This window comes from Manduca sexta, unplaced genomic scaffold, assembly GCF_014839805.1.
Source record: "Manduca sexta isolate Smith_Timp_Sample1 unplaced genomic scaffold, JHU_Msex_v1.0 HiC_scaffold_3885, whole genome shotgun sequence".
Classification (NCBI taxonomy): Eukaryota; Metazoa; Arthropoda; class Insecta; order Lepidoptera; family Sphingidae; genus Manduca; species Manduca sexta.
In genome coordinates, this window is record NW_023595002.1 from 1 (window position 1) to 8,686 (window position 8,686).

General features: G+C 32.7%; 1 long non-coding RNA gene and 1 pseudogene across 1 annotated transcript; both read left to right on the forward strand.

Moving 5' to 3' along the window:
* Positions 1-987, forward strand: LOC119193287. Its single transcript, XR_005113901.1, has 2 exons — positions 1-156; positions 500-987. It is a non-coding gene; the product is annotated as an uncharacterized LOC119193287 (long non-coding RNA).
* Positions 988-1,461: 474 nt separating this feature from the next.
* LOC119193288 lies at positions 1,462-4,462 on the forward strand (annotated as a pseudogene).
* Positions 4,463-8,686: the final 4,224 nt, after the last annotated feature.

Genomic DNA, 8,686 nt, shown 5'->3' on the forward strand with positions numbered 1-8,686 from the left:
ATATCTTCGGACGTGTTGTTCCCCCCAGCACCGCACTCGTTCTCCAGCTCTGTGGACCCCCCACTGTCATCTGAAGTCTCCATCCAACCTGCTACTGCCAATGAAAGTCCATCCACAAGTGTAGGCTCACCACCTACAGGCCCGTCCTTTGCAAAGGTAATTTTGCTTACTATCCCTATAGAGCCAGGTTTTTAATATGAAGAAATTATACACAAAGACATTAGATAGTTGCATGTCTTATGATAAACGCAATACCTGCCCATGAATAGTAGCGATACAACAAAATTTAAATACAAAGTACCTATAAGTTCCAATGTCAGTAATTATAGTTAGAGGTTATTTATAATAATCTATTATAAATATTGTTGCTATGTTTAATGAAATTTAATTATTATGTAATTATTTTTTAATCGCTGTGAATCGACAAATAGTTTGTGTATAATGGTTTATAATCCTGTGTCTCAATTGGAATGATGTGTTAGAAATATGATTTTTCCAGATGGCAAGCACTAGTGGGACATGGCGCGTACGTAAAGTGCCTACGCCACCGCCTCCGCAGCCAGCCGAAGAGGAGGAAGGCACCTGCCCTCGCACACTTTGCCTTAGCGACGCCATCGAGGCCGCTCTCCACGCTACTCCTTCGCCTTCTTCTAAGAAAAACAAAAGACCAAGCATAAAATTCTTTTTGCCACTGGAATGCAGAGAGCACCTTAATTTTGTTCCTTATTATTATCTCTTGTGTTAATATTTTATAAATTTTTAACAGCTTGTTCTATACATAAAAAATAGTTTTAAAGAATTTATAAAAATTTGAATACCTTATAGAACTGCAAGTTTAATTTTGCTGTTTAGTGACTAGTAATTTGTTGGCGGCAAAATTGTGCTAATGTATTTTAGAAATTATGTTTTGTTGAAATAAATACGATTGCTGTTCAATATTGTCATCTTATAACATATTCTGTGTAACCAATTTCAACTTTGTAAAAATATAATAAATGAGGACGTAATTATGACATTGTTTTTGTTCAGTCGTTAGAAGATAAGAATCAATAGAAGAAGCAACAAATCGTTAGGATAGGTTTAACATTAGTATAAAAGCTATTTGGAAGGTTTCTATGTTTATTTTTGTTCGAGCCATATACATGTTTTACAAGGAGTCGAGGGGTCAAGCAGGTACCTATTTGAAGGCCCAAAAAATTTTTATTTGCTGACATAGTTCTGAGCATGTTTTGAGTAGTTATATTAGCGCGAAAAATAAACACGATATAAATATATTCTTACTTTACACTGTAAAATACAGAGTGAGGTGTGAAAATCTGAGGAAATTAATGAAAATTTTTGTCAATACTCACGATAGCCGACAATTCCATATCTATACTATTAATTTATAATTCTCTTTGGCCGCGGCACCTTCCCAATAATAAAGGGAAAATCAAAATTAAAAAAAATCTCTTTGGCCGGCAATTGACATTCGACAAATCTGTCAAAATTCTTTGTTCCCACATGTCAAAATAGGTTTCGATTGCCTGGACTATATATTTTATTTTCTCAATGGAATCATAAATAACATAAAACTATTTCCTATTTTAGAAATTTATGTGATTGTATCAAGAACCATGCGGTCCACAAAGAAAGATTTCATTTTCGAGCCCTTCAAGCTTACTGAAGTTAAGTGTCGCGGTATCGAAAGCCCTAGGCCTCGAAGTGGACACAGGATTGCATGTGACGATTCACATATATATTGTTTTGGTGGATACAATCCATCATTGCCTCTCACTAATCTTCAGAGGGATAATCCTACGTGGAGTCCGGCGCGCCCTCTCTTCAAAGAACTTTGAGTTTTCACTAGTTAGTCGAAAATGGAAGCAACACAGGGTGGTCGAGAATATGCCTGATGAATTAGCGTCAAACGCTATGTATATGTCTGGCAAATACTTAATGGTTAGTTGTGAACCAAAATGAAAATGAATAATGGTTACATGCAAATTATTTCTGATTGCTTATTATTATCTTTTTTTACTTGTAGATTTTTGGTGGTACTGGTGCTCCGTTTGGCAATAAATGCAGTAATGATGTGATTGTGTGGCGGGCGGGCCCTGGTGAGGCTAAACTACGAGTATTAGATGTAACGGGCGCCAAGCCACCTGGCCAATATGGGCAATCAGTATTGTGTCATGATGGTTACTTTTATACAGTAGGTGGCACCAATGGATTCGCTTATAATTGCGACATATATAGGTAAGTGTTTGAAGTGTCTAAGATAAGTAAATAAACAATTATTTAAAATAGAATTGGGAGATAAGATTAAACATAGACATATTTTTTTGACTATGTTGAATCTATGAGAATGAATAATGAATATTAATTTTAAATAGTTCTCTTAAAGAATAATACATCATTAATAATTAATAATCAAATTTGTTCTGAATATATATATGTTATTATAGTTTTGATGTTTTTAATTTTCTCTAATATCAGAAAGTGTAAATTACTTTATTGCCAATGTTCTAACTAAATAAGCTGTTACGATTGATATATCTATACTATTATATAAAGCTGAAGAGTTTGTTTGTTTGTTTGAACGCGCTAATCTCAAGAACTACCAGTCCAAACTGAAAAATTCTTTTTGCGTTGGATAGCCCTTTGTCCGTGGAGTGCTATAGGCTATATATCATCACGCTATACCCAATAGGAGCGGAGCAGTCATGGCTAATCTCAGGAACTACCGGTCCAAACTGAAAAATTCTTTTGCGTTGGATAGCCCTTTGTTCGTGGAGTGCTATAGGCTATATATCATCACGCTATGACCAATAGGAGCGGAGCAGTAATGGCTAATCTCAGGAACTACCGGTCCAAACTGAAAAATTCTTTTTGCGTTGGATAGCCCTTTGTTCGTGAATTGCTATGGGCTATATATCATCACGCTATACCCAATAGGAGCGGAGTAGTAATGGCTAATCTCAGGAACTACCGGTCCAAACTGAAAAATTCTTTTTGCGTTGGATAGCCCTTTGTTCGTGAATTGCTATGGGCTATATATCATCACGCTATACCCAAAAGGAGCGGAGCAGTAATGGCTAATCTCAGGAACTACCAGTTTGAACTAAAAAAATTGTTTTGTGTTGGATAGCCCTTTATTTGTGGGGTGCTATAGGCTGTATATCATCACGCTATATACCAATAGGAGCGGAGCAGTAATGAAACATGTTGCAAATACGGGGACAATTTATTAGTTATGAGAGCTTCCGTTGCGTGCGCTGCTTAAACGGTTAAAGTTATGCAACAATGATGTATGACGGGATTGTTCCTCTTAAAAGTTCTAAAAATATATTATAAAACAAAGTCCCCGCTGCATCCGTCTGCCTAAACGTCTTAAACTCAAAAACTACCCAACGTATAAGATGAACTTTGGTATGGAGACAGTTTGAAACCCTGGGAAGAACATAGGCTCCCAGGAAACTACTACTTTAATAATGGAAAACTTTAGCCTGAAAAACTTTATAACGCGGGCGGAGCCGCGAGCAAAAGCTAGTATAAATATAAAAATAAAAGAAACATTATTACATGTAGTATTATTATATAAAAATGTTTTGTTTCAGATTAGATCTGCGATCACTAGTTTGGGAATCCGTATATGTAGGAACAGGTCAGGATGGTGAACCTATTGGCAGATACAGGCATGAGGTAGCCCGTGTGGGTGAGAACTTTACGTAATTGGTGGAGGAACTGGAGAATGGGCATTTGAACTGATGGAAATACCCGTATTTGATTTAGAAACTAAAAAATGGACAATATTGTCACCTAAACCTGATGATAGTAAAAAAGACATAGTGTCTCCATTGCCAAGAAAATGCCACAGTGCTGTGCAGGTTGACACACCACATGGAGTCCAAGTGTTTGTAGCAGGAGGATCGGATGGCCAGGCAGTGTTTGATGATATCTGGCGACTCAACATATCTGACCTGCAATGGACACTTATGCAGAAAACTGTTTTACCACATCCCCTTTATTTCCACTCATCAGCTGTTACTTCATATGGGTGCATGTACGTGTTTGGTGGCATAGAACCAAAAGATGATGCCACAAGTAGGAACAATATTTTATATAAAGTGTGGTTATGCATACCAAAGTTAAGTGAAATATGTTGGGAAGCGTTAATTGCATTTCATCCTAGATTATACAGAGTAAACCGAACACATCTGTTAAATCTTGGTATACCAGGACATTTTGTAAATAGGATACATCCTCAGTAAAGAGTAAGGACATTTTATACAATATTATGTTAATAATTTTGTAAATTTCAATATTTATGTCTTAAGTTTTTGTGTTTCACAATGATATTTTGTTGACCAATGTCAAGTGATTTAATTTTTTGACATAATATGAAGTTTTGTGTGTGTGACAGATTTGTCACTTCTATTGTTTTAATGAATCATGTAGAAGAATGATTTGTGTTATAGCATGCAGTTGTTTTTGTATTATATCATGATTAATGTCATGTTTCACAAATAATTTTTTATCATCTTGTTACAAAATATTATTTTCAGCTGCAGAATATACAGCTTATTGTTTACATTATTTATCACTACATAAATAAAGACTATTTTATGATAACTATTACCCACATTTTGCCATTAATCACGCTACTTTATAAAGCATTTTGGCGAATTTTTTTATTGACTTCTTATTGTAATTAAGTGTATTTATTACAAAGGTAATATGCACTACGAAAATGTCAAAAGTCGTTAGGCCAAAAATAAAACCTATTTTGATAATTTATGTTTTTGTGTGTAAGGTATTGGTTCTTGTAATCATGTATTATGTGCTTGCTATTAATATAGGATCGAAAGGATATATAAAAACAGTGTTAAGAAGAACATGGCATTCAGAATATTTAATTAATAAACTACATTAGACTTAAGTTTCTGCATATTACTAGTTGACGTCTACATAATATACTCGTATAAATACATTAAATAATAGTAGAATGGAATTCGTGTGCCGTTCGTTGATGTTGAGCAACTTTATGAAAAGCAATAATGGCTGGCAAAAAAGATTCATTGTATGAAATGTATTACATGTATTTGAAACTATGATAAAGGAAGAAAAATAAAGGGGTCTCAAATATATTTGCCATTCTTTACGATGCATATTTGGCAGTCATCTCTATCCTGTAGGTACCTAATTAAAATGCAGCTTTATCATAAGATCAGGCGATTTATGTTTTAAAATATGTAAGGTAATCTATAAATTGTCATCAAAAATATTTACAAAAGTTGCTAACCTTCCCGAATTTGGACTTTCTTACATTTAATAATAAGACTCAATTATAAAGCCAGATTGAACAGTCGAAATTTACTCATGTACAATCGGACAAGTTGGTGCTAGTACACTTCCAAACACATTTTGCTTGACCGGTCTAATGTCCCGAGATATTTAGACACGCCCCTGTCTCATATTTCACCAATTACGACAGTTTTGGAGATGTGCGAAAGGAACAGCAGATAACTATTATTGTTTACTTTAGTTGTATTTTACTGATTGACGACGCGCACGCAACTATTGAGTACCAGTAGTATTTTGCTCACAATTATTTTTTCGTTTACGGACACCGATATCTTGCCACTACGTAGACTTATGTTCGTTTACTGGACTCTTAATTACTTAGTCGCCGACCCGTCATGTGACTACTGCACCATGGATTATATATTCCGGGAATTAAATATTACAGTAAGTAAATCAGTCATACTATACTATATAATATTTTAATATTAATTTTAACTAGTGGACGTTAATATGCGTGGGAAAAATATCGTCAGGGCAGAGAACTAATAATTAAAATTTTGCAGTTTTGAGAAAATCGCGGTTTATGGCTTTTTTAATTATTGGTCATCATAATTAATTATATTTAAAGCCAACATAGACCACCTTTTTAAGCTCTTTTAAATATAATTATAATATTATTGAGTTTTTATGAATACTTATTCCTTTAATTGTGTAAAACAGACTTCAATATGCTACTTATTATATTTTATATTAATCCTTAAGTTATCCTATCTATCGTAGGGTCAAATATCATTAGTCATTGTGTGTTTTTTGCCAAAAATTAACATAGTGCTATTGATCATACTTGTAGTAATCTATGTAGTATGTTATTTAAGTTGCTTTACGAATAATCAAATGTCAATATATTGAAAAGAAATATAATTGGAAAACTTAAAAGTACTCAATGCAAAATAAACTACTTCGACGGGTATACTCACTATACTTATAGGTGTTACCTATCTTTTCTTGATCTCAGTTAAAATTCAGAGTTTTCGATATTGAAACAGCAGTAGCATTAAGCGTAACTTTTACCGTCAACTTTTAATAGTAAACTCTAATTTAATGTTGGGAATATATTAAGACAGGCCGGTAAGCCTTTTAGTCCAGTCAATAAGCTCAAAAGGTGTCAATTTATGTATTAGAAAGATCCAAAAATATGAGTGATAGCTCATTCGATTTGGATAACATGACGTCTAGAAAAATAATCTTTAGTGTTCATTGGCACTTAAAAATACAATTGTTATTAAGAGGATAAAGAGGTTCTTCGATAACTTAAAAATAAGAAATAAGGAGGAAATTTCAATTTAAATCCTCCTTATTTAAGAAATAAGGAGGAAATTTCAATTTAAAGAAGAAGACGCCCGAAATTCTATCTCCTTTATTAATAATTTTTATTTAATGCCAAAATATAGACGAGTATAAATAATTTATGGATAGGCGATAATTTGTTTTATTACAGTAATATTGCATAGCCAACATTTTTATTGCTGCACATGTGCAGTTTAAAAGTGTAAAGATTTCACATAAAAGGGTCTTTGTTAGAGGACGACATTTTTTATGTTTTGTTAACCAGTTCCATGTCGACGCCTTTATCGGAAAGCGGCGTCCATTGTTTATTGAATTTAGACGAGTTTAAAGATTTTAAGTAGTGGTAATATGATTTCTTACTAGAGTAATTAACTATGTCGGCGCGTTTGTAAGATCCGCTTATAGACGTTTAAGTCCCACAGTTTAACCCAGAGGTTTCTGTTATTATTGTTTCTTTTACAACTACATAATATGTAGCACTGAATTAAAGTAGAATTACAATCCGATTTAATGCAAATTTGGGATTTTTATCTCAATAAAATGTGTGCAATTATGGAAAACAAAGCTGATTTTTTTACTTAATTTGGATTATTTCGTACTTGACCCACGTATTTTGTGTCGGCCGCACTGGCGTTCTGCTCCCATATAAATTTTATTATTTTGGCACTGTAGTCATTACGTTAAAATATTATTAGAATAATAGATTTTAGTAATTAATATATAATTTAATTGTATTACAGAGAACCACTGTCCCTCGATGTATACACTAGGATGCGGATGAGAGCTTCATCGCCAACCGATCCAGAGCGCACACTCTACTCAACCTGCCTGCTGAGCGTATCAAACTTGTAATGAATACAATTAAATCATATCACTGAAGTAACAAAAAATGTGTTTTATTTACATAGACTTTCTACGAAATTTCATTTTACATGTGTATCTCATTATTTATTGGTGTTGCAAATATATTATCTACTATATTCGATTTTAACTTTTGATAATTATATATCGTAGCGATATGTGCGTGAGCCTCATTGACTGTTTCACAAAACGAGCCTATTGAAATAAATCATTTTATTTGAAAGATTTGATTGTGAGATTTAAAAAAAATTATTTACTTTAAATATTACACTTAAAATGAACTCTGCAAATATAAACGTTATTACATTTGGAAGGCATCCCGAAAAAGTTAAGTAATCAAAAATCTTGTTTAGTTATCTCTGAAAATAATTACTTACTGCAAATATTTTTTTCAAATTTTCTTATTTTTAAAATTTTTCCCTTTATATCCGTAAATGATAATAATAACACTTACTTATGTAAAAAAACAGGTAGTTATATCTTTTGACGAATCGTGAAATTATTTGTATGAATTACTCAGCCATGACTTTTCTTTTTTATTTTTCTTATCAATGAAGGGTCTAAAATTATTATTTAATGACTCCAAGTTACTAATTTTGGCACATTATTATTCAATAAGTTTGAGGTTGGTTGGAATTTATTCGAAACATAAAACCAGCGCCCATACAAAAACGGACATGTCCTTTAAAAGTAAATAAAATGTTCAAAAAGCATAAAACAATTGAGAAAAATATAATAATTTCTAATAATGAAACGAATAACAATAATTTATGATTATGTGAATGATTTAACGAATTAAATAAACTGTTTAAGTAATTTATATAATTCAAAATTCAATCATAATATGCAGCTATTAAATCGGTAAAAAATCAATAACTGTAAGTTGATTATAGACTTTGGGTTTTAACTCAGCGAAAACTAAATAATTGGCTAAAAAAGTAACTAAAATTTACAAACTGGACATGTGCAGCAATAAAATGTTAGCCTTGCAAATACTACTGTAATAAGAATTCAAATCTACGCCTACACTTATAATCTTTAAATGCCTCTAAATTCAATAGCATAACAATCGACTCAGTTTAACGATAAATGCGTCCACGTAAGACCGGTGTCAATACAAACATTGATAAAAATGCGCTCTTTAACAAACCATTTTTATGTGATATATTTATTCTTTCAAACAACATCTGCA